The sequence below is a fragment of the Artemia sp. Qi Xiang Cuo genome, chromosome 8 (genome assembly GCF_049724085.1).
Source record: "Artemia sp. Qi Xiang Cuo chromosome 8, ASM4972408v1, whole genome shotgun sequence".
NCBI classification, from domain to species: Eukaryota; Metazoa; Arthropoda; class Branchiopoda; order Anostraca; family Artemiidae; genus Artemia; species Artemia sp. Qi Xiang Cuo.
The window spans coordinates 28,725,290-28,749,746 of NC_142801.1; the positions used below are offsets into that span (position 1 = coordinate 28,725,290).

The 24,457-nt window shown below is 35.6% G+C and overlaps 1 protein-coding gene across 3 annotated transcripts in view; it reads left to right on the top strand.

Moving 5' to 3' along the window:
* LOC148949305 (terminal nucleotidyltransferase 5C) overlaps positions 1 to 24,457 on the top strand; it is an 88,282-nt gene that overhangs the window by 28,650 nt on the left and 35,175 nt on the right. Inside the window, exon 1 of one of the 3 annotated variants that reach the window (XM_089093331.1) lies at positions 10,584 to 10,717. The exons of 1 other annotated variant lie outside the window; for it this stretch is intronic. The gene's annotated coding sequence lies outside the window, so the exon portion shown is untranslated. Of the gene's footprint in view, positions 1 to 10,583; positions 10,718 to 22,624; positions 22,655 to 24,457 lie in introns of those variants that run through there. One more of the 3 variants, XM_089093333.1, reaches the window with a different exon arrangement.

Sequence of the window (24,457 nt, forward strand, 5' to 3'; positions counted from 1 at the left end):
AAGCAGAGTAAGCAAGCGATAAGTTTAGTTTTTGTATGATTTGATCAAGTGGAGCTATGCCAAAATCTGAGTACAAATCACGGGTGGAATATGGACGGGAAAGCCTAAAAACTGCTTTAATGGCACGGTTTTGGGCAAATTTGAGTTTTTTAGTGAAGGACCGGTTTGTATTTCCCCAAACTGATCCGTAGTAAGAAAAGTAAGGAAAAATAAAGGAATAATAGATGGTAACTAGGATGTCAGGAGGAAGAAAATAATTCACATGGTTAATCATAGCTACTTGTCTCAAAATTATTACTGTGATGTAAGACATATGATTAAAGAATGACAAGTATAAGTCAATAAATACACCAAGAAACCTGGCAGCCTACACTTGCGGAAAGATGTCAGAGGAGTTCTTGAGACCAAGAACCGGTTGGATTACGTCTTTGTTGTAGGGGGTTCTTAATCATACTATTTGACTTTTTTTGCTATTAATGGTCATATAAACCCGAGTTTTTTTTTATCAGACTTGAACTATTTAAAAAAAAATGTCTATCTAAATTTTTTTAGATTTTTGCATTGTATTATTATTATTGTTATTATAAAAAAAAATTTATCTGATGCATTTGGGAAAACGGGCGGGGGGGGGATATCTGCCCTCCGATCACTTCTGACTCTTAAAAAGTAAACCCAACTAAATGAGCCCTCTGTGAAGTTTATACGAGTATCCCTTCGATAAGAACCTTATATGCCTCCAGGGCATAACTTACAACACCTTCCCTCGGGCCCTATTTGGTTGTGTTGATATCGAAGTTTTGTTATCTGACCTTAGAACTATTTTTAACAAAATGGCTATCTCAATTTTCATTTGATGTATTTGGGAAAAAAGGGCTTGAGGGGGGGGGGGCTAGGTGCCCTCCGATCTCTTTTGACTCTGAAAAAGTGAACTAAAACTTTTAATTTCGAATCAAATAAGCCCTGTCTGAAGTTTGTACGAGCATCTCTTCTATATGAACCATATTTGCCCCCAGGGCATAACTTACAACGCTTGCCGCCGGGCACTGGGAGGTTGTGTCGATCCTTGCGTTTTTCTTATATGATATTTGAACTATTTTTAACAAAATGTCTATCCCAAATTTTCCTCGGATTTCTTTCGGAAAAAGGGCTGGGGGGGGGGGGGCTAGTTGCCCTCAGATCATTTTGACTCTAAAAAAGGGCACTAGAACTCCCGATTTCCAATCGATGAACCTTCTCTGAGGCTAATGCGACGACCCCTTCCATATGAAGTGTCTCTGGAAAAAAAGTAAATCAATAAATAATAAAACATTGGAGCCGTATGGACTTTACTATAGGCGACGCTACAGTGTTGCCTCTGATTAATGTATGTGTAAACTTCTGATTAAAATTGTAAGATGTTGAAAAGTTTTGGTTTCGTTAAGGCCTGTAAGGTTTGGGTACCTTGGGCTGTTTTATCCGAGAAAAATCCTATCTGGGCGCGTCTCCATATTCTATAAAATGTATGTGTAGTTATGGTTAGCTTTAAAAAGGTTTGTTTTTCTCATTCTTAAGGTCATAAGCACTTCTGTTGAAAAAGCTCTTGGTCCAATTATTTATTTCCTGTCTACGTAATTGCTTTATATAAATCTCCTTAGCTCTTGTTTCGGTATTTCCTTTTCATTATTGGATGACCATGGATTTCTTTCTCTAATTAATTGGTTTCTTAGGTTTTTCTCGGTTAAATGTAACGTTTTTAATCTTTGCATTCTAGTTCAGATGTTCAGTCTATCATTTAAAACAATTTGTGGCTAAAAATTCAAATGCGTACAATTATTTTTTATCTTTTTAATTCAAAAGCTGCCACAAGCAGAAATAAATTTTCTGAAATGAGTTGCCGATGCTTCCGATATTGACTTGAGCCATATTTCTGAAATCTGAAACATATTTCTGATACTTCTTAGTGGTCATAGGCGAATCGTCTATTTTATCCACTGGTGATGGGGTGAACACGGTCCTGAATCAATCCATGGAATTTATTTAGGCAATAAGAGAAGAAAAAATATCGTATAAGGATGAAGAAACGAGGAAATTTTACCTTTCAGCGCTAAGGCTCTCGCTCAACCTTGCTCAGCGTAAAAAAACAAAAAACAAACCGACGTCCACGCAATGAAATGAAAAGACAAACCTCATAAGCGAAAATTATTTATGAAGTATTTAGGGAATATTCAGGGGGTATGTTTTTAGTATGCTCGTTTAATTTTAAAGAAAGAAAGAATAATGTTTGGGTTTTTGTATATTTTATTTAGTTTTTCAGTTTTGTTTAGTTATATGGCATTTCCTTTGTGGTTTACTTCCATCCACCGAGCGTTGAATTAATCATGAGGCTTGTAGTAATGAGTATCATTATTTTTATTCACTGAATAAGTAATTCCAGCAAGTAGACTAGAGTGATTTTGACAGGCAATATTTCCAGATGCACTCTTTTGGCGAATTTTCAATGAACAGAATATATAATATTTCTTTTTGCTTGAATCGTCGTTTAACTCGTTTGCTGGAATAAAGTACTATTGTTGGTTTATAAGCTAAAATAACTTGAAATACTGGATTGGACTAGTTGTGAAAGGGTATTGTACATAAGTAGGAACAGGTTTCTTCTCATTAAAAGGACGACAATACAGATTTAGTGAAGTATGGTTAAAGGTAGCGTTGGGTGATGCTCAATATCGATATTGATGTATTGGTACATTGGAGAAAATATTGATTGTCTAAAACGTAGATACTGAAAGCAATTTTTGGAAAGTTTTGCCTCTTCTAGAAAGTATGAGATATAGTACAGAGTTGCCTAAACTTTTTGTGACCCAAGTGTCAAAATGATTTAAAATACTGTTGGGCGATATTTTGATTAATCGGTATATCGATATTTTTACTTTCAATATTTGATAAAACATAAAATCGCAAAGAAAGGAAGAAAACGAGGACAATTAACAGCCAGTGAAAAAATTGAAAAATTATGCAAATATTTCGGTCAAGACCTCCGCTTGGCCGTCCTCAGTGCAGAATAAAACTGATAAAAAACCAAACCTTAAAAAAAACCTTATATATATATATATATATATATATATATATATATATATAGTACTCCTATGTATAACGCACTCTTTTATATAGTGCTAGTTTGGTTAATGCTAATGAAATAAAATATGATGAATATATAATAGTTTAGAAACAAATTTGGGCCTTATATTTGCACATTAGGGGGGTGGGGGTAAAGTAATGCATATATTATTACTTAACCTAACCTAGGTACCTCCCCCCCTAAACCCCAAAAAACAACAGTTTAAATATCGTATACGCAATGAAAACCATACATTGTACTACCCTATAGCGGTGTCTTGAATTAAACCTGTTTTCCTGAAGGGTTTCCATTGCAGTATATAAAAGAGTGCGTTTAACATAGGAGTACCTATATATATATATATATATATATATATATATATATATATATATATATATATATATATATATATATATATATATTTATATATATTTATATATATTTATATATATTTATATATATATATAAATATGTATAAATATGTATAAATATATATATATATATATATATATATATATATATATATATATATATATATATATATATATATATATATATATATATATATATATATATATATATATATATATATATATATATATATATATATATATATATATATATATATATATATATATATATATATATATATATATATATAAAGCAGCGAAAAGCAGCGGAGGGAGAAGAGGCAGCTGAGAGGGCTGATTGAAGAGCCGTCTTTAAAATCACTAATGAGATTATTGGAAAGGAATCCTCTATTCAACATGGACCAGTAACAGACCCCTTGGGCATCCTGATAATACAGCAGTCTGACGTAAACGAAGTTTGGGCCAGCCACTTCAAGAAGCTGTTGAATAGACCTCCACCAGACGATCCCCCAGAGATCCCAGCAACAACACTGTTTTCCTTAGATATCAGCACGGATCTGCCGTCATCCACCGAAATTATAGCATCAGCAAAGAAGCTGAAAAATAGGAAGTCGCCTGGCGAAGACAGGATATCCGCGGAAATGATCAAAGCGACTGTTATGACCTGCCTCAAGTTCTGGACAGTGTTGTTCGCAGTAATCTGGACAACCGCCAAAATACCTTTGGATTGGAAACGCAACACCCTTGTGAGGATCTTTAAGAAAGGCGATGCGTCCTTCCCAGGCAACTGGCGAGGAATCTGCATGCTTTCCATACCCAGCAAATTGCTGACGCACGTTTTACTGCAGAGAATCAGCTCGCAGCTCGACAGACACCTTCCCGACGAGCAACATGGATTCAGACCGAACCGTTCTTGTGCAGACTTGATATTTACCCTACGGTTACTGACGGAAGAAAGCAGAGAATGGCGCTCCAAAATCTATATGATATTCATCGATTTTGAGAAGGCATTTAACTCAGTAGACCGCCAAAGTCTGTGGAAGATCTTACTGCATTACGGAATCCCTCAAAAGATAGTTTCACTGATTGTTACGTTTTATGAAGATAGCGAGTGTTGTGTAAAGACTCCAGATGGCCAAACTCGTTTCTTCCGCATTCTATCAGGAGTTAAGCAAGGTTGCGTCTTGTCACCGCTACTTTTCGTAATCGTCATTGATTACATACTGCGAAGTATATGCACAGACGGAATCCACCTGAATCCAGAAACACGATTCAGTGATGTAGACTTTAGTGATGACATTGCCGTCCTAAAATCATGCAAGCAAAGACTCCAAAAACACCTTGACAAAGTGAGGGAGAGAGGTGGCCATGTCGGCCTGAAAATAAATAATGAGAAAACAAAATGCATGGCAACCACAGATTCACCCCTGAGCATCACTTGCGGAGACCAACACATAGAGCAAGTCGTCCATTTCAAATACTTGAAAAGCATAATAGAAAGTACCGGATCGACCACAAAAGAAGCGCTCACAAGAATCGGCCAAGCCAATGGGGCCTTCAATAGATTACGGAAAATATGGCGGTCCCAAAGCTTCTCTATACAGCTAAAGCTACGATTCTTCAATAGCAATGTTATGCCAGTGCTGCTTTACTCAGCCGATACCTGGCACCTGAACCAGGAACAAGAGAGAAGAATAATTGCTTTCGAAAACACATGTCTCAGAAGAATTCTCAACATCCTTTGGCAGCAGAGAATAACAAACCAATCCATCCGTGACAAGACTGGCCAGCCTCTTGTGACATATATCATAAGAGTCCGCCGATGGAGATACCTTGGCCACGTACTACATATGGACAATCTCCGACTACCAAATGCAGCGCTCCATTGGCAGCCATTGGGTTCACGCAGCAGTGGCAGACCCAGAAACACCCTGCGTCGAACGTACCAGACAGATCTCCGTAACCTGCACGCATCAATCCAACCTCAGTGAGAGGACATACTTGCAGCAGCAAACCTGCGGGAAGATTGGAGGCTCCTTCTTGATGCCCTGGGTGCCTCTGGAGGCACAGGCGGATCTAAGGTCAAAGGATACATGTATAGTTACAATTAAGCTAGATTACCTTATCTTAATTTATCTGTGACAGATAGCTCCTTTTCCTTGACAGAATTTTTCAGACTGAGAAAATTCAACCAGTCTGATCGGCTAGTTTAGCTCTGACAACATTCAAAATCCGAACTTTTCATTAAAACATTATTTGTCGTCAACTTTTCTTTCTTAGTTGGTATTAATTTATACGTATATGACTTAGGAACCAGAGGTGAATTATTGCGTAATAGATGCCATGGTAAGATGTAAGATAAGGATAAATAAAATCAATTATAGATGAAAGAATTCAAAGCTGCAAAGAATCTCTAAGATGTATGCTGAAAATATGTAGAATTTTCATGTGGTGGATTTTCCACGGGGAATATAGGGGGTTAGAAGCCCCTAAAAAATATCGGTTTCGATAATACGTTTCGATATCCGATATCGATATATGGTCCGATATATCGACATATCAATGTCGATATCAAATATCGCCCAACACTAATTTAAACATGGACAGTTTAAGTGTCCCGCCAGAAAACTGGTGGGTCTACAAATTTGACTCGTAGTGCGATTATGCGATGCTGACAGTCCGTGACTTTATTATCTGCAATGGTAGCCTAGTATTAAAACATGTTTTCAAATTGGTTTTCCAAAAACACAATGTATTCAGCGTTGCTAGACGTTTTCTAATCAACCTTTCTGTTTGAGCCCTAACCCATGGGTTCAACCGTGTGGTTTTTGGAAATCCACGTGGTTTTACTCATTGTGTAATTGTACCACGAAGAAAGTGACAAGTTCAGATAAAATTTTGACCAAAGATTTTTTTTTCCCAATAGGCAGCGTCCAAACAAACATGGGAATGACACTCGTTATTCATCCAAAAAAAATTATATTTTGAAACTAGTTAAACCACTGATAAAATTTTCTACGATGTAAAAATAGATAAATATGTATTACCAAAAGAGACACAGGGCCATGACAACACACAAAATGAATTCAACAGCAGGTACTTATGTGTTATAGCGACCACACCAAAGAAGTGAAGTTATGTTAATCCTAATGAAATATAAGAAAATATGTTGAAAATATAATACTTTACTAATAAAATTATGGAGAATACAACAGAGAATTATGGAAAACAGGCTGCCCAGAACGCATTATATTAAATACCTAACCTAACCAGCTCTATATACTAAATGGTACTTATTAAATATCCCGACCTAAACCAAGAAGTGAAGTTAAGTTAATCCTAATGAAATATACCAAAAATATTATCAAAATATAATACTTTAGAAAACAAAATTATGGAACTACTGAAGAAAATTATGGAAAGCAGGCCGTTCAGAACGCATTATGTTAAATACCTAAACTAACCACATCACCTCTATATGTTAAATATTTAATAAAAATATACCTACATCGTAGTTATTCTTAACGAGACAAAGCTAATTATAACCTACTGCAGACAGACGAACCAATTATTCTCATATCTTAGAGATCAAAATTCTTGAGGGGGTTCGGGAAATTTGACAAGTACCTAAAACGAAAAAAGAGAAAAACGAGAATTATACAAGCCAGTGAAAAATGTGGACTAATATGCAAATATTTCGGTCAAAACCTCCGCTTGACCGTCCTCAGGGCACGATAATAAAATAAAAATTACTAATAAAAATCCAAGGATACTATAACAAAATTTCAAATCTTAAAACAAAGCACAACTAAGATTTGACGACCCTTTCCATGTAACGGTGAAAGGGTAACTGAATAAAAAAAATACAGTACTGAATGGGAATTCAATTTTTTAATTTATACAGAGCACTTTTAAAAGCTAAACGCTTTCCAGGTAAAACATCATCACAGATGTGGTTAGGTTGCAACATGTGATTTTTTTATTTAAGTAAAAACGATCAGAATTATTTAGTCCATTATAAATGGGGCTTAAATAGGTTTCTCCAGTATCTCTATTGAGAGCTACCTTTTGGTGAATGTACTTTTTTTTTTTATCTCAACTGCCTCCCTGAAAACTTGGGTGAGTCCTTTAACAGGGACAATAATGGAGGTGTTACCGAATAAAACGAAATGGTGCGGGTCGTCATACACATGTTGAGCCAAGGCGGAATCAAAAATCTCGGGCCTTTGGTATAGCTCCATAGCTTTGTCGATTGAGGACCTGTGTTCCAACAATCTCTTTGTTCCAACAATATATGTATATTTATATATGTCCGGGTATATGTATACATGTATATAACAAATATATGTAAATATGTCCATAATTTCCAAATGCACTACGTGATCTACGAGCCCATGGCCGTGAGTAAAATGTGGTCTGCTGTGTCCCTTATTCTACAGGCTGGAGTTTATATATGGGGGAGACTGTGATTTAAGAGTGGAAGAAATCACCACACGAGGGATTTGATGTTTACCCTAGAAAAGCGCATAAAAATATCAAAGATTCTGCGCTTTTTAGCCATTACTTTCGACCAAAAAGAATGAGAAAACATCATAGTGTGCATAACTTCAAAAAAGAGTTTGTCAAAGAAAAAAATATGGGATAATATATGTGCAAATGCTCTTCATAATTTATAAATCTTTTTATGAATTTAATAAAATTCGCCTGTGATTGTAACGTAATAAATGAATGTAATTCAATTAACAAATGAATATAATAAAAAAATAACCTGAATTGAAAGATAGTTGTGTTACTTTAGGGAACACAACTATTCTTCAATTCAGGTTAAATTTTTGGCTGCTCATATTTCTACCTTAAGTGCTGTGGCACAAGCTTTTGCGTCTATTCTAACTATATATTTGGTTAGTACAATTCCGTTACTCTCTGACTGTAAAAAAAAACATTAAAAAATTCGAAGGAAGCTGATTTGGCAAACCTAGCCTTGGTCAACCATTTTCGGGTATGCAAATTCTGATTAGTAGTCTGACTGCACACTGTTTGTGCTCAATTTATAAGGCATTTAAATTTATTGCAATCAGGTGGCTTGGTGAAGATAATAAATAGCCAAGGATCTCGGATGCTCGGTGTCCCCGGGACCTTTTTTCCGCCCTTTGTTTCTCCCTGAGCTGGAAAAAGTCGAGTACATGGTTAATTTAAGGTCAACATTGAAGAGAGGTTAGTAAAGAAGCCAAAGACGATTTAATTTTGCTTCTAAGCTTGAAGATAATGTACTAATGCTTTACCCGCACAAAATCAATTATTTGGTTATCTCTCTTTGCTGTTTTGAAAGGAATGATTCGACACCTAGGTAGTATTATTAGTAAAGACGGTGAGTGCAGTGAAGATGTTAAAAGTAGAATAGCCAAGGCCCAGGGTGTTTTTTCACAAATGAAAAATGTTTGGAAGAATAAGAAGATGAGCCTGTAAACCAAGATCCAAAAACGGCGCTTTTTCCAATTTTTCCGTTTTTGGGCGCTCCAAAAATGGAGTATTTGTTAGATGTTTTCCAGAGAAATTGCCTACGGATTGTTTTAGGTACCAGACTGACTGGCCGTACCTCAAACAGTAAACTGTATGAAAAATGTGGTTCAATCCCGCTTTCTAGGGCTATAATGAGAGATAGGTTGAGATGGTTAGGACATGTTCTGCAGATTGTCCTTGTCAGCCAACCGCCTAGGGCCAAACGAAGAGCAGGTCGTCCCTGAATGGACTGGGAGTATTTCGCAAGGAAATATTTGAGAGAAATAGGAAGTTCTTGGGAGGGTGCGAAGAGGGAGGCTTTGAATAGATTGAGATGTGTGAGTAGCGTGAGTAGCTGTGTTGGCCTCAGATGTCTTGGTACTGCAGTGAGTTGTTAGTAGTAGTATAATATCCAAAGGGACAATTTCTTCATATTTTAGGGCCAGGTATAAATCGTCTCCAAAAAGATTTCAAATGCTCCAAAAAGTGATGTTTCGTGTGGAAAAAAAGCTCGTTTATTTGTTCTAAAAGTATGCTAAAAAATAAACGTTCTCTGTGTTAATAGATAAGGTAAAGTTATACCTGCTTTACATAAATGTTTCCCAAGGTCCTTCGCAGGGCCCCTCAGAACTCCTCTCACAACGAAAGCAAATGCCTTAACCTAACGGAAAGTTTAACTAATTTAAGTATTTTTCTTATTTCAGTACCCAGAAACCTCTTCTGTTAAAATCTTTGCCATTTATGCAGTTATCTGTTAGTAATAATTGTCCTCGTCAATATATATATATGTATTGATTAAGGTTTGAAATATTATACAAACTATCAATTCATAGTTTACGAGATAAAAAAAAAATATTTATCTAGCCAACCACTTCTGTACTGTTTTGGTCGGAGAATATGTGGTAGAACTTATCGGTAAGCAATTATAATAACAGGGGGGGGGGGGGTAATGCCACATCTACTTCGTTTATTCCAATCATTTTTGTGCATTTTCTACACATTTCTCTTTCAGAACAGTTCGTATTTTTATTTATGCATTTAGAAACATCGTCAGGAATGCTCTTTGCTTCTCATCATGCTATTTTTTATCTGATTGAATTATCACATACCTATACACGAGGGAGGGGGATTAAGTATATTTGAAAAATATTTTGACGCGATTTTTACTTCAAGAGAAATTCCACAGAAATATGTTCACCGTGTGAGGTCCATCTCCATGTGTAAATTTATATTTTTGCAGAGTTAATATTATTTTGTCAGTCATGGCTTTTTATCAACTTGCGCGAGCATGTTGCTACTTGTGGAATCAAGTGATGTGTTTGGATCTTCATTTTAAATCATATTCATGTTACCGTCTTCTTTATGGATACCGGCAATTTTTACCAAAAGTTTAGATTTGCCGAAAGGTCAATATTAAATGAGGTCTGCTCTCTTTGTCAAAGTTTGTGATTTATGTAGATAGTGTTTCTTCCCTAGAAGAAAATGATCTTGGCATGAATGTCTTTTTATCAAATTAACCCAGCATGCCACCACTTGTGGAATTTAGAGGCTGTTAGGAAAGAGGTTGTTATGGCAATTCTATTTGTTGGCTTCCCACGTCACTATACAGCTTGCGCAAATGACTGTCTCCTCTTCTATTCATCCCGGTGATAGTTCTGACAAATTCAGTTCCTTGCTCAAGCTGAGAAAGGTTGGATTAGTTTTCAATTTTATATGAATTTAAAACTGAATTACTGTCGACTCAATTTTTAAGGTTTGTTTGTCTTTTTTTTTTGTATCTTTGACATGTATTTTTAGGACTTATTTAAAGCCAATTCGTATCTTGTTAAATGAAAGAAGGGGTACCGCTTCTGTACATTGGGATGGAGTTGGGAATTAAACGAAAGTGTGAAAATCATAGCTTAAATTGTGCAGAAGACAATGATAATGATATTAAAAAATCAGGACGAAAATGAGCTCACTGTAAATATACCGTGGTACTGTATGTACTTCAAAAATGGATACGGCAAAAGAAAACGTTGCATTTTAAATGCACATCTCAAAGTTTGATTTGATATCCTAGGGATTAGAGGGGGGGCTGAATGGCAAAAAAGGAGCCGAGAGGGAGGCTGATTACCCTCTAGTAGCTTTCAGCTTTTAACAAGGACAAAAGAACTTTCAATTTCCATTCGAATGAGCCCTCTCCTAAGTTTCTAAGATTGTCCCTTCCATTTGAAATGGGATGAAGAAAGTTTTCGGCACTTTTCCGGCCTTTTTTGGGCTATATTATGAGGGGAAGAGTTTTTTTTTAGTTTCTCTTTGCATTGGGGTCCCATAGCCCAAAGTTTCATATGCTTCACGCCAATCGAAAAAGAATCGGCCCTTTTTTGAGCCCCTTTTGTTAGAGGAGGAACCAATTTCAGTTACCGATTTTTTCGCATTAGTTCCTCTGGTTCAAAGACTTACCGTTGTAAGCTTCAAATTGATCATGGGAAAGCTCATTTCCTGGCCTAATCCCTCCCCCTCCTCACAGCAAAAAGTTGATTATCTTTTTGACCAAGAAAATAATACTTGAAAGTTTCACGTCACTGGACTCTCAAGATCAAACATACCCCCTCCGCTTTTTTGTCCCTCATAAAATCTATAAAACAGTTTGTGGTAAAGACAGGCTATAAAACAGGTCAGTAACGAGCGACTCGACCCATTTGTTACCAAAACTCTAAAAACGGAATTTTGATGCACCAAAGGAATTGGCTTTTTTTAGATTCCAAATATCATGATTCCAAAACTCATTAAATTTGATTCCAAAACTCATTAAATTTAATATTACCCATCAAAAGGGGGAACACCCCTAAAAATTCAATAGATAGCCTATTAATGAAAATCACACCATCAGATTCAACATATTAGAGAATCATACTGTAGAGGTTTCCATTCCTATCATAGTCTGCGCAATAGCGTTGCTTAAGTAAAGAACGGTGTTGGCACAATGTATTATTATTATTTTTTTTTCATTTAGACCAGGGCACTTCGTATCGAAGGAGTTGTCGTAGAAACTTCGAAAAGGGCGAGATAGCCATTTTGTTCAACGTAGTTGTAGTGATGTCAGGCCAATGTGGTCTAAGAAATTTTCTTTGATCTGGAAATTATGTTTTCGAGGAGGACACTCCTCCAGCCCTCAGGGCAAGGGTTGTAAGTTATGCCCTGGGGGCATATAAAATTTTTTTTTTGTAGAAAGCGCTGTCGTAAAAACTTCAGAAAGGGCTCACTCGATTGGAAATTTAAAGGGCTAGTGCCCTTTTTAATAGTTGAAAGTAATTGGAGGGCAACTAACCCCACTCTTAGCCTCACCATTTCCCCAAACACATCCAATCAAAATTTTGAGATAGCCATTTTTTTCAACGTAGTTGAAAGTTATGGATATTATGTCTTTGAGGATGATAAACCCCCCACACCCCGCAGGGCAAGGGTTGTAAGTTATGCCCTTTGGGCATATAAGATTTTTATAGAGTGTTATCATAGAAACTTCGAAAAGGGCTCATTCAATTGGAAATTGAAAGGGCTAGTGCCCTTTTTAATAGTCAAAAGTGATTGGAGGAAAACTAATACCTCTCCCACGCCCGTTATTTCCCCAAAGACATCCAACAAAAATTTAGAGATACCCATTTTGTTCAACGTAGTTGAAAAGTCCGGAAATTATGTCTTTGAGGATGAAAATCCCCCCACACCCCTCAGCGTAAGGGTTGTAAGGGTGTTTTCAATAGTCGAAAGTGATTGGAGGGCAACTGGCCCCCCTCTTACGCCCACCATTTTGCCAAACATATTCGATCACACTTTTTAAATAGCCATATATTTACGGATATCTCACGAGGTTTAAAAAAACTCTTTTCCATACCATACACTTTTTCATACCATAATGTAAAGATCTAGGTAATTTTTTTAAGAGGTTTCGGCAGTTTCTTTTTCTCGTTAAGATTAGCCAAATATTGCTTGTAAATTGTACACGCAAGTCAGAAACTAGTAGCCAACTTACCAGTTGTCTAAGTAAATTATATTTACTCTAGTTCAATATATATATATATATATATATATATATATATATATATATATATATATATATATATATATATATATATATATATATATATATATATATATATATATATATATATATATAATATATATATATATAACGAAAATAAAACAATCCAGTGTTCGAACCCTTTTAATAGTCGAAAGTGATTGGAGGGCAACTAACCCCCCTCTCACGCCCACCATTTCCCCAAACATATAAAATCAAAATTTTAAGATAGACATTTTGTTCAACGTAGTTGAAAGTTCTGGAAATTAGGTCTTTGCCAGCGTTGTCGTAGAAACTTCAAAAAGGACTCATTCAATTGGAAATTGAGAGGGGCAGTGCCCTTATTAATAGTCAAAAGCGATCGGAGGGCAAATGACCCCCCTCCCCACGTCCATCATTTCCCCAAACACTTCCGATCAACATTTTGATATATCTATTTTGTTGGACTTAGTTGAAGGGTCCGGAAATTGTGTTTTTGAGTATAACAGCCCTCAGGGCTAAGGTTGTAAGTTATGCCCTGGGGGCGTATAACGTTTTTATAGATAGTGTTGTCACAAAAACTTCAAAAAGGGATCTTTCGATTGGAAATTGAGAGGGCTATTGTCCTTTTTAATAATCGGCAGTAATCGGAGGGAGAATTCCTCCTACGCCCATCATTTCCCCAAACATTTCCGATCAACATTTTGATAAGGCTTTTTTAGTCAACGTAGACGACAAATCTAGAAGTCAATTATTAAAGGGTGACAATCCTCCCCCCATAGTTAAGGAGACAAGGGCTAAAAACTATGTCTTTGTGACAATCACGATTTTTATAAAAATTGGTGTCGTAGAAACTTGTAAATGGGATCATTCGATCGGAAATTGAGAAGAACAGTGCCTTTTTTATTAGTCGAAAGTGATCAGAGGGCAAATGCCCCCCCCCTGACGCCTATCATTTCCCCAAACACTTCCAATCAAAATTTTGATATAGCCATTTTATTCAGCCTATCAGAAAGGTCTGGAAATTATGTCATTGAGGATAACAAATTCCCCCAGTCCTCAGGGCGAGGGTTGTAAGTTATGCCCTTGGGATATATAGGGTTTTTATAGAAAGTGTGGCCATATAGACTTCGGAGGGGGCTCATTAGAGCGTCTCAAACTTCGGAGACGCTCTAGTGATCTTTTTAAGAGTCAAAGTGATCAGAGGGCAGCTACCCCCCTACACACACTTCGTATTATCCCGAAATGTTTCTAATAGGAATTTTGAGATAGCCATTCAATTCAAAACAGTCTAAATATCATATGACAAGGATTTTGGGGTTGAAACAAACCCCAGAGTTTAGGAGCAAAGGTTGTAAGCAAGGGTGGATCCAGGATTTTTTTTCGGGGGGGGGGTTACTAATTTTTGACTCAGTTTTCGACTAATTTTACGGATTTTTACCTAGGTTTTACTAATTTTCGACTTATTTTCGACTCGGTCAAAAATTTCGGGGGGGGGGGTCAAACCGGGTAAACCCCCCCCCTGGATACGGCCTTGGTTGTAAGTTATGCCCAGGTGGTATTTAAAGTTTTTATGGAAGGGTTGGTTGTTTAACTTCAGAAGAGGCTCAGTCTTTCTCCCTGAAAAAAGACTATCAATATAAAACGAACAGAAATTAATCAAAACAACTTTTTGCACAAAATAAGTTTTTCAAAACAAAAGTAAAGAACTCCATTAAACCAAAAATGAACCAATATAGAATCAAATAATCTACCAAGCATACAACTACCACAAATCAACATTAGTAAATAAATGAAAGCCAAAATAAATAGAAATTCGTATAGCTTAATCTCAAAACAAGCAGAAATTATTCTGGGTTGGGTCCTAAGCCCTATGCTTTCTAAAAGACAGAATATAATTTGTACTTCACCGAAAAAAATTCTTTTAAATGTTTTCACTTTTATAACTTTAAGAATTCAAAAATTAATTAAAATTTTAAGGAATAAATATCAGGATATGTAGGCTATATTAAACTGGTAATGTACAATTTTTTGCAGTAAATTCATTTGAATTTGTTGTTTTTGTTTATTTGTTGTTTTTCTTTAATTTGTATTTGTTGTTTTGTTTCTTCTTTGGGTTTTCTTTCGGTTTTTTTTTCAGAGGGGATTGTATCGAACCAATGGTCCTACAAGACCGAGACAGAGCTCATTCAAACAAAAATCGAATGTTATTGTGTCCTTTTTAAGTGACTAAAAAGTTTGGAGGGCAACAAGCCTCCCTCCCACGTCCCTTTTTCCCCGAAGACATTAGATCAAAATTGTGAGATTGCCGCTTCTTTCAGTATAGGTGAAAAATCTAATAACTATGCCTTTTGAATGACAAGACCCTACATAGTCCTTTGGGAAAGGACTGTAATTACGCAATTTGACCACTGTTCACGTGTTATTTATTGGGTTAACACGGAATTTTTTGGGGGAGGTTTTTATGTGGGGTAAAATTTTCTGTGGAGAGGGAAATTTCATACGGGGGAGGGGAGGAAGAAGATTTTCTTGTGTGATTTTAAAAATAGTCAGAAATTGAATATTAAAAAAACAAGTTTTTTCAACAGAAAGTAAGGAGCAACATTAAAACTTAAAGCGAACAGAGATTATTCCGTATATGAGGGATTCTGTCCCTTCCTTGGCCCTCGCTCTTAACGCAAAAGTTTGGTTTTTTATTTACAATTCTTTCAATAAAAACTGCTCAAACACAAGGGCTGTTGAATTTGGATAAGAAGTATTTTGAAAGAACTTTAAAGCTAGGTGCCCACAGAAAGCGATTTTTTTGCAGACGAATACGTGAATTCGCATTACGACAGCGAATTCGCGTGGTATGCCTCACAGAACGCGAAATTTCAAATATGATTTCTAAAAGACAGAAATAAAAGCCCTGGATTGCTACTGCTTTTGTCTTTAAGATGTCGGAGAGATAAGCTGAAACGATCAAGAAAGTTCCGGGTGTCTATTTTCTTGTTTTTAGAAGTTTATTGTATTTCGTCTTGCGAATATCTATCGTGCGAATAAAATTCGACTCGGAGTTGAAAGGTACGAACTGCAAATTTTGGGCGCGCGAAGCTGAAAATATTTGCCTGACGACGACGAATTCGTCTAGCGTCAGCGAATTCGCTTTCTGTGGGCACCTAGCTTAAGACTTCAGCCTAAAGAGTGAGGGTAAAGGACTTCTTAATGGCTAATGCGCACTTACATCTCATTGCATATAATTTTATGAAATATAAAGCAAATTAATCAAATTAAATGAAGCTTTAAAATAAATTTCAAAAATATATTTCTGCAATAAGAAGGGAAGTATCACCCCGCAACACCCTTATTCAGGCTTAGTCTATTTAAAGAAGATGAGATGTTAATTCATATCCTCCCCCCTTCATACCCCTTCCTATATGTATGTGAAGGTTCATGGCAATTTAGACCATTCGGACATTAAAATGCGCTCTTTAAGGTATATGGCACCCCCTGCCTACACAATGACCCTCCCCCTTCTTAATAGCTGTTGTACCGTTATACGCTTCTAAAATTTATCTTAATTTCCCTTTGACTGCTGAATGTTTCACACTTGGAGAAACTTTTCCAAAGGGAAATTTTAAAACCGGGGATTATCCGGGAGAAATACGCCGGCCCCGTTGTCAAATGTCTATATTTCCTGCCTAGTAAATTATCCTTTGTTTATTTAAATCCTACGCAGCGAAACGTATCTAATTTAGATTTGTCGAGAGGATTTACCAAATAATTAATCAAAACTACCTCTATGTTTTCATTCTTCTTTTTTTTTGTTATGTAACTGCTAACTATCATATAGTAACAGTAAGATTTCTTTGCTAGCTGGGTTTATTATTTACTTTAAAAGGTATATAGGCTAAAGTAATCTAACTTGCAACCTTTTTTCTTTGCTATTTGATAGTTTTAGCTCGGTAAAGTTAGCCTAGTAGGACTTTTCGAGTTGTAAAACAGGTCATCCAGTATGTAGAATATTGTGTCTCATGCTTTCCTAAAAAAAATTTTAATATGTCTTCCCAAATTCCATTTTATGTTCGCCTGATTGATCTCCCTTGTCCTCAAGAAAAATCACTTTTCAAGAAATTTAAAATATATATCTCCTAACTTGCTATCCCTTTTTTTCAAGTTGTTATGAGAGAAAAATCTGTTAACGAAAGCAGACATTCTTGCTATCTAACCTCAGATAACAGTATTGAGTCTTTTTAAGATTAAATAAAAAAAACAAGTTTTTTAAACTGAAAGTAAGGAGTGACATTAAAACTTAAAACGAACAGAAATTATTCCGTATATGAAAGGGACTGTCCCCTCCTCAACGTCTCGCTCTTTACGCTAAAGTTTTTTATTGTTTAAAAAATAGACTTGTGAGATAGAGTCAAACTTTAGCGTAAAGAGCGAGACGTTGAGGAGGGGACAGCCCCTTTCATATACGGAATAATTTCTATTCGTTTTAAGTTTTAATGTCGCTCCTTACTTTCAGTTTAAAAAACTTGTTTTTTTTATTTAATTTCTGATCGTTTTTTTTTTAGTTAATGCAGCTTTTATTTTGTATCACCGTCATTGAATAAGTAAACAAAATTTGCATAAAAATTTTACTTTTCTTTTGCTAAATGGCTGTCTCTAAATTCGTTTTTGATGTAATTTACAAATTAACTAATGTAACTAACTTCTACATTCGTATATTTTTCTTCTGTCAAAAAATACAAAGTTGCAGATTTTTGCAGATATGGGCTTGAAACCTATGTAATAGGGTTTTCTGATACGCTGAATCTGACGGTGGGATTTTCATTAAAATTCTTTCACTTGTGGGGATGTTTCCCCCCTCTTTAAGAAATCAGGAACATTTTCTCAGGCTCGTAGCCTTTGATGAGTAATACTAAACTTAATAAAATTTATATATTTAGAATCAGCATTATAGGCCCATTCTTTTGATACATTTATTGACATCAAAATTCCGTTTTTAAAAGTTTCGATAACGATTGAGCCGTATCACTTGTTTTTTTTATTGTTTTTTTAATTTATTACGTATATGTTATTACGTATATGAGGGGGTTCTCCCCTTAGTCAATACCACGCTCTTTACATTAAAAGTTAAAAAAAAATTTTATTCACAAACCCCTGAATCACAAAGGCCGTTTAATTAGAATAGATAGCTCTTTTGAAAGCACTAAAAAAAAAAAACTGTAGCGTAAAGAGCGAGGTATTGAATTGGGGGAGAACACCCTCATATACGTTATAATTTCTGTTCGTTTTAATTTCTAATGTTGCTTCTTACTTTCAGTTGAAAAAACGTATTTTTTTTTAAATTTAATTTCTGATCGTTTTTTAAATAATGCTTGGAAATCCGGCGCCCCCTTCATAGAAATGTCCCTTACCCCAAAGAAACATCCTCCACGGAAAGATTCTCCCGAGTAACCCCCTCCTCCAGCCCCCCCCCGGCAGAAAAAAATCGTTCCGGAAAATGTCTGTATACTTCCCAATAACCAAGACAATATGTAAGCAATGAGCAAAGTTCATAACTTCCAGACCTTTCCCTGGGAACTCTGGGGGATTAAGTCATCCTAAAAGACATATTTATTGGATTTTCGACTGTGCTGAACAAAATAGCTATCTCAAAATTTTAATTGGGTGACTGAGAAAAAAATGAGCGTGGGAGGAGGCCTACTTGCCCTCCATTTTTTTGTCACTTAAAAAGGGCACTAGAACTTTTAATTTCTGTTTCAATGAGTCCTCCTACGATATTCTAGGACCACTGGGTCAATACGATTACCCCTGAAAAAAAAAAAAAAAAAACATCTGTGATCTTTCTTCTGGCAAAAATGGAAAGTTCCACATTTTTGTAGATAGGAGCTTGAAACCTGTACAGCAGGGTTCTCTGATACGCTGAATATGATGGTATGACTTTCATTAAGTTTCTATAATTTTTAGGGGGTCTTCTCCCCTTTTTTCAAAAATCAGCCAAGTTTTCTCAGGCGCGTAACTTTTGACGGGTAAGGTTAAACTTGGTGAAACTTATATATTTGAAATCAGAATTAAAATCTGATTCTTTTGATGTATCTATTGGTATCAAAATTCTGTTTTTTCGACTTTCGGTTACCATTGAGCCGGGTCACTCCTTACTTACAGTTCGTTACCACGAACTGTGTGATAGAACGTACATTTCTGTCATTGAATTCGCACTTGCTACCTTTCATGGCCTTGGTACAGTCACTAATAGAAGAAGTATTTGTACCAGAAACGTGTCTTTTATAAGAGCTGACGCCTTTTCCTTTTTTATTTCAAATTGACGTTACACTTCAATTTTAGCTAGGGTCAAGTTTAATCAGAACGCATGCGAAAACAAGAAAGAAACAGGGTGTTGCGGATCAGTTGAAACGGATAGCAAAGAAGATTAGATATTATCGCAAATCAAGTGTTTTTTTTTAAAAGAATAATTCCCGATTTTGGCAAATGTTTTGAAAACCTTGAAAATAAAGTTAATTTTTGATTTTATATATGACAGTATCACTTGTATGATTCTGGTATCGGAACGCGGAAGGGTTGTGGAACTGCCAGCCCAGTTAAGGTCGTTTGGATAGAATACATACAAGCATTGTCAATTTTGGGTGCGGTCACTTAAAGTTGATTGTACTTAGAAAGGCTGCAACTGGATTTTCTTGAAATAATTTTGAGTGGGCGGTGAAGTTACTTAGATCGCTTTAAACTGTATCAACGTACCAAGATCCTGGTGCAATGTCTTTTCCGAGGTCTGATTTAAAGTGGTGCTACTATCATTGAGATTTGTTATGACAAAACTGAGGTCATAAAAGTGAACCAAGTGCAAAACAACCACTTTTGAGGTAGTCTCCCGGATTTGGGTTGCTGTAATTGAATCCTTTCTTACGATTATAATGTTCTATGACCAGTAAATCGTCGTAAGCACGCACACGCACATGAATTTATAGTAGATCTCCCCTGGGAAATATTGAGAAAAGAAAATTATCACCTGAAACCTTTGTTTAGTACAAAAAAAGGCTATAAATCATACACATCAAAACGGTGGTTTTCAAGCAATCAATGAAAAGTCTGATGGATTGCCCCATTTCTGAAATCAAGAACACCAGGTGGCGCGTGCCAATATGGCGAAAGTTTGCCAGGTGTAGTAGAACTCTGCGGCACACATGGCGTTCTGAGATGTACTCTAGGTAGCGGAAAGTTGGCGCCCCCTTGGAAAGGTCGGCCATCAATCTTTTATAAGGAAGGGGCTCCCATATAGAACTTGACAGGTAGAAAATGCAGACCATGTAGACCTCCTAACGGGTTTTCTAATTATTGAAAATTCCTTGTTTCATAATCATGCCAACTGCAATACTATTTCTCAATGAAAACTATGATGGCTATACTAAAGCTGAGGACAATAAACTAAACATTGTCGCGTGGATTTGGTTCAGTGTAGCTTATACAGAATTTATCGTATTGAGAGATTGAATCTGCGGACATCTATCGGCCATTGAATCAATAAGAATTTAGTTCATTAATGCACTGAAAAATATTGAGCTTGAACCACACTGTGAAATGCTTACTTTAAGAATGGCACAGCATTTATTTGGTTAACTTTAATCATTAAAGCTTCTAATTCAAGAAACTCATCTTCTATGAGCTGTTTCATGGAATGAACCCATTTACAAGTGAATAACACTTATATTGCAAATGTTCTTGTTCCAGATTGGTATCTTCGATGCTCGACGTATAGTTACAAATTTCATGCTTCCATTCAAACGTTTTTAGTTTTTTCTATTTACCTTTTGTTATTTGGCAGCGTTTCATTCGTGTTATAAAACTGACAAGTAACTAATTACAAAAAAAATCTATCGTTAGATCATAAATGGATTATATAAGTGTGAGTGTTCTTGATGAAAAACTCCAGACGGTTTTCTTTTCACCTGTTGAAGTCACATCTATGGTGTTCTCCCGTCATTGGGTACAGGCAGAGAGTTTTTATGGAGGAACAATCCAGTCCCTTTAAAGAATATTATCCTTTGCGGCATTTTAGAGCTTATGTTTTACTCAAAGTGCAGCTCAGTGGACTATAATAAAGTATAACCTCTTTCGATGTGATAGCTCTTTCCACACGACAAAAAATGTTTGCGTTCGATTTTTTGTCGTGTTTTGACGACAGTGAAAAATTTTCGGATAGTTTCTCTGTCGAATGATGAAGCAATCTTCTTTGTCGACAGGTAAACATCACTTTTTGGTAGAACTTCAAAAGTCGGAGGGAAAATAGCAATATTTACTAGAGCTATCACTACAACTGGATTATATCACTTCATTTTACAGCCAAAGAAGTGCTCCAAATTTTTGCAAATGCTGGAATTATAGGCATTTATTGCCACTAGGTTGAAAAAAGACTAAATCAAACAAACATCATAATTTTATACAAAAAAGTGCTACTAAATTGAGTTACGTAATCGATTTGGTGATTAGATCCTTGTCAACTAGGGTGCGCAGATAAATGCTACTTGTCTATCTTATTAAGTGGGCAATGTAGAACCCAGTGAGGATAACCTATAGGCTATAAACGAAATAGACATACCTGAAGTCGTAACAAAGTTTTCACGAGATGAGGAAAGGCCTCATAAAAATCATTTTGTAGATATAGATGGAATTGTTTTCCACCTATATATACGAGCACGCTATTTAGTCGCTGTTGTCAACAATTGGTTTTACTGAATTTGGACTATAGACTTAACATCGCTAGGACACCGGATAGAAAAAGATAGGACAAAGAGGCCCGTACTCTTTCCCAATTCCTTAGTCACTCTTGAAAGTTGGATCAAAATCTAATATTCACATACACTAGGAGAGCAGTCAATATTTTTAGAGTTTTCAGACCATTCATTCCAGGGTAGTATGAGACATCCAAAAAGGATATTTTAGATTTTCTTTCTGCGGAGGGGGGAGGAGTGTGGAAAAAATTATCCCATTCTCCTGTTCACAATTATGCTCGAGAAAAAGTGAATCATTCAAAATTAAGGAACAAACAGCTTCACTTGGCCAGTAGTTTTATTTTGTCTTTTTTCACTAACTTCATTGTTCCTTGATATGGCCCTAGTGCCTCTAAAATACACGGTTATTTTGACCTATGGCACTCTGTTTCAGTGGTAGATAGTAGCTTAGCTAGGGGGTCTAGATGGAACTAAGTCCACCTATGAAGAGTTCAGGATCACGTAAGAAAGTTTTAGCTCAAAAGCAAAATTATTTTGATGTGCCAGGTTCCGCCAAATATAAGAATTATTCCCTCTAACACACGTAGTACCTCGTATCTTAGTGGTTGTAGGGGTAGGTTGTAGCAGAGCTGCTTTGCGATGGTCTCATTTTAAATACACTAATTTTTAAAAGCGGTATGGTACCTTGTTCTAGATCAGTAATGTAGAGAAAGATTCTCCTTGATAGTGGACTTGTGTAGTGTGCCAATAATGTTTTTATCTTTGCCTCTAAACCGCAGTCAGCTTATAACTTCAGTGTTTTTATTACAAATAAATTATTTGTTTGGTGCTGCTTGGTCATGGATAAGCTGTTGATATAAAAGTATTTAGTGGTTTAAGAATTTGCAATAAATTCACACATAAAATATCGTGACAGCAAGTATTATTATTTTCTTTTCTAAACATTATAAGGTAGCAAATTATACATATATAAATATATATATATATATATATATATATATATATATATATATATATATATATATATATATATATATATATATATATATATATATATATATATATATATATATATATATATATATATATATATAATATATAAATATATATATTACAGTGCTAGTGTTATCATGGGTCCCCCGTGTTTTGTTTAGTTGTATTCTAGTGTATTTTAAAGGGAGGGGATCTTCACTTCACATTATATCATGTCCAATTAATTTGGGTGAACAGTTGCTTTTGGGTCACTACTTTCTTTGCTATTTAATCGAACTCGTGTAGCAAGCCAAAGAAAAAAATGGGGAAAGGATTTTGTTACCTCGCAGTACTGTAGCCTCGCACAGTGTCCACCTCCAGCACCTTTAGCAAACTGCTTGAAAATTAGTTTAGAGATTAATATGGACTATGGAACAGATCTGAAAATTCTATAGGTTCTTTTGCAAAAAAAAAAGAAATTTTGACGTTTGCACGTTTTGAGGTACCGATATCCCTTTAGGGGATTTTTTTTGCGCCGAACGAACAATGATAAGGGATGAAGATCTGGCGCCTGTGATGGCGCAAAGGGTGTCGGAAACTGTCGATGTTTCGATTGCCCGCTGTGTTATACAAGGAGGTGGTAGAATTGTTAAATAAAATTAAAATTAAAAATTTGTTTTTGGAATTACTGGTTAAACTTCTCATAGAAGAAGAAAATGCTCGAAATTTCTTTTCTTATTTCAACCCTTTTATATTCGGTAAATCTATTTGTATACTGCGAAGGGCATTTCCAAGGTATTTTTTCGGGGGGAAATATTCTTTTCTAGGCTGTTTTACAAGAAACGTATCAAAATTTGTTTATACCCTTTTTTCGTTCGTTTTGCGAGGGGCGGGGGGAGGCTCAAACAGATATGTGTATATACATAAATATATATATATATATATATATATATATATATATATATATATATATATATATATATATATATATATATATATATATATATATATATATATATATATATATATATATATATTTATGTATATACACATATCTGTTGTATCCACTTTAATCTGTTGAGCGTCCGGCTCTTCATCTCAGGGTCGTGGGTGGGAGCTCGATGTTGGTTTACCTTTTTTCCTTCGGTAAAAAGTACAAACATTGAAAAAAAAATTCAATTTTTGGATAAAAGTTACGTTTATGGATTAAAAATCGCTATTGAACTAAAATACTTGTTTAGATTCACAGAGCGTTTGATTAAAGAGAGGGGGGATAGGTTTTCTTTGTAAATGAGTATTTCAAAAGTCGTTTAATTTTGCGTATAACTTGCCACCTATTGAATGAACTTATCTGATTTAATCAGAAAAATATTAACTTGGAATTTGACTTGGAAGAAAATTGAAAAATATTAAATTAGGACTGTAGCTTTCAACGTACAAATGCTTTCTCCCCTACATCGTAGTTGAATGATGGTCTTACCCTGGGGGGGGGGATGAGAGGATTTTTCTGGAAGAGACGGTCAAAATACAAAAATAGTGAATTTTTAGACTACTATTCAGTATATACGGTTTAAGTCCTTCATATCAGTCTCGATGGAGAAAGGATCTTAAGATGTGATGGTGAGGATTAATGTCTAGGCGTCTATTCTCTCCACTTGTCACAACCGCAATTTTAATTTAAGTTCCGAAATTCGAGGTAGGCAATAGAAGAGTTGTTTTGACTTCATTGGTGAGTTGTATGGATATCTGT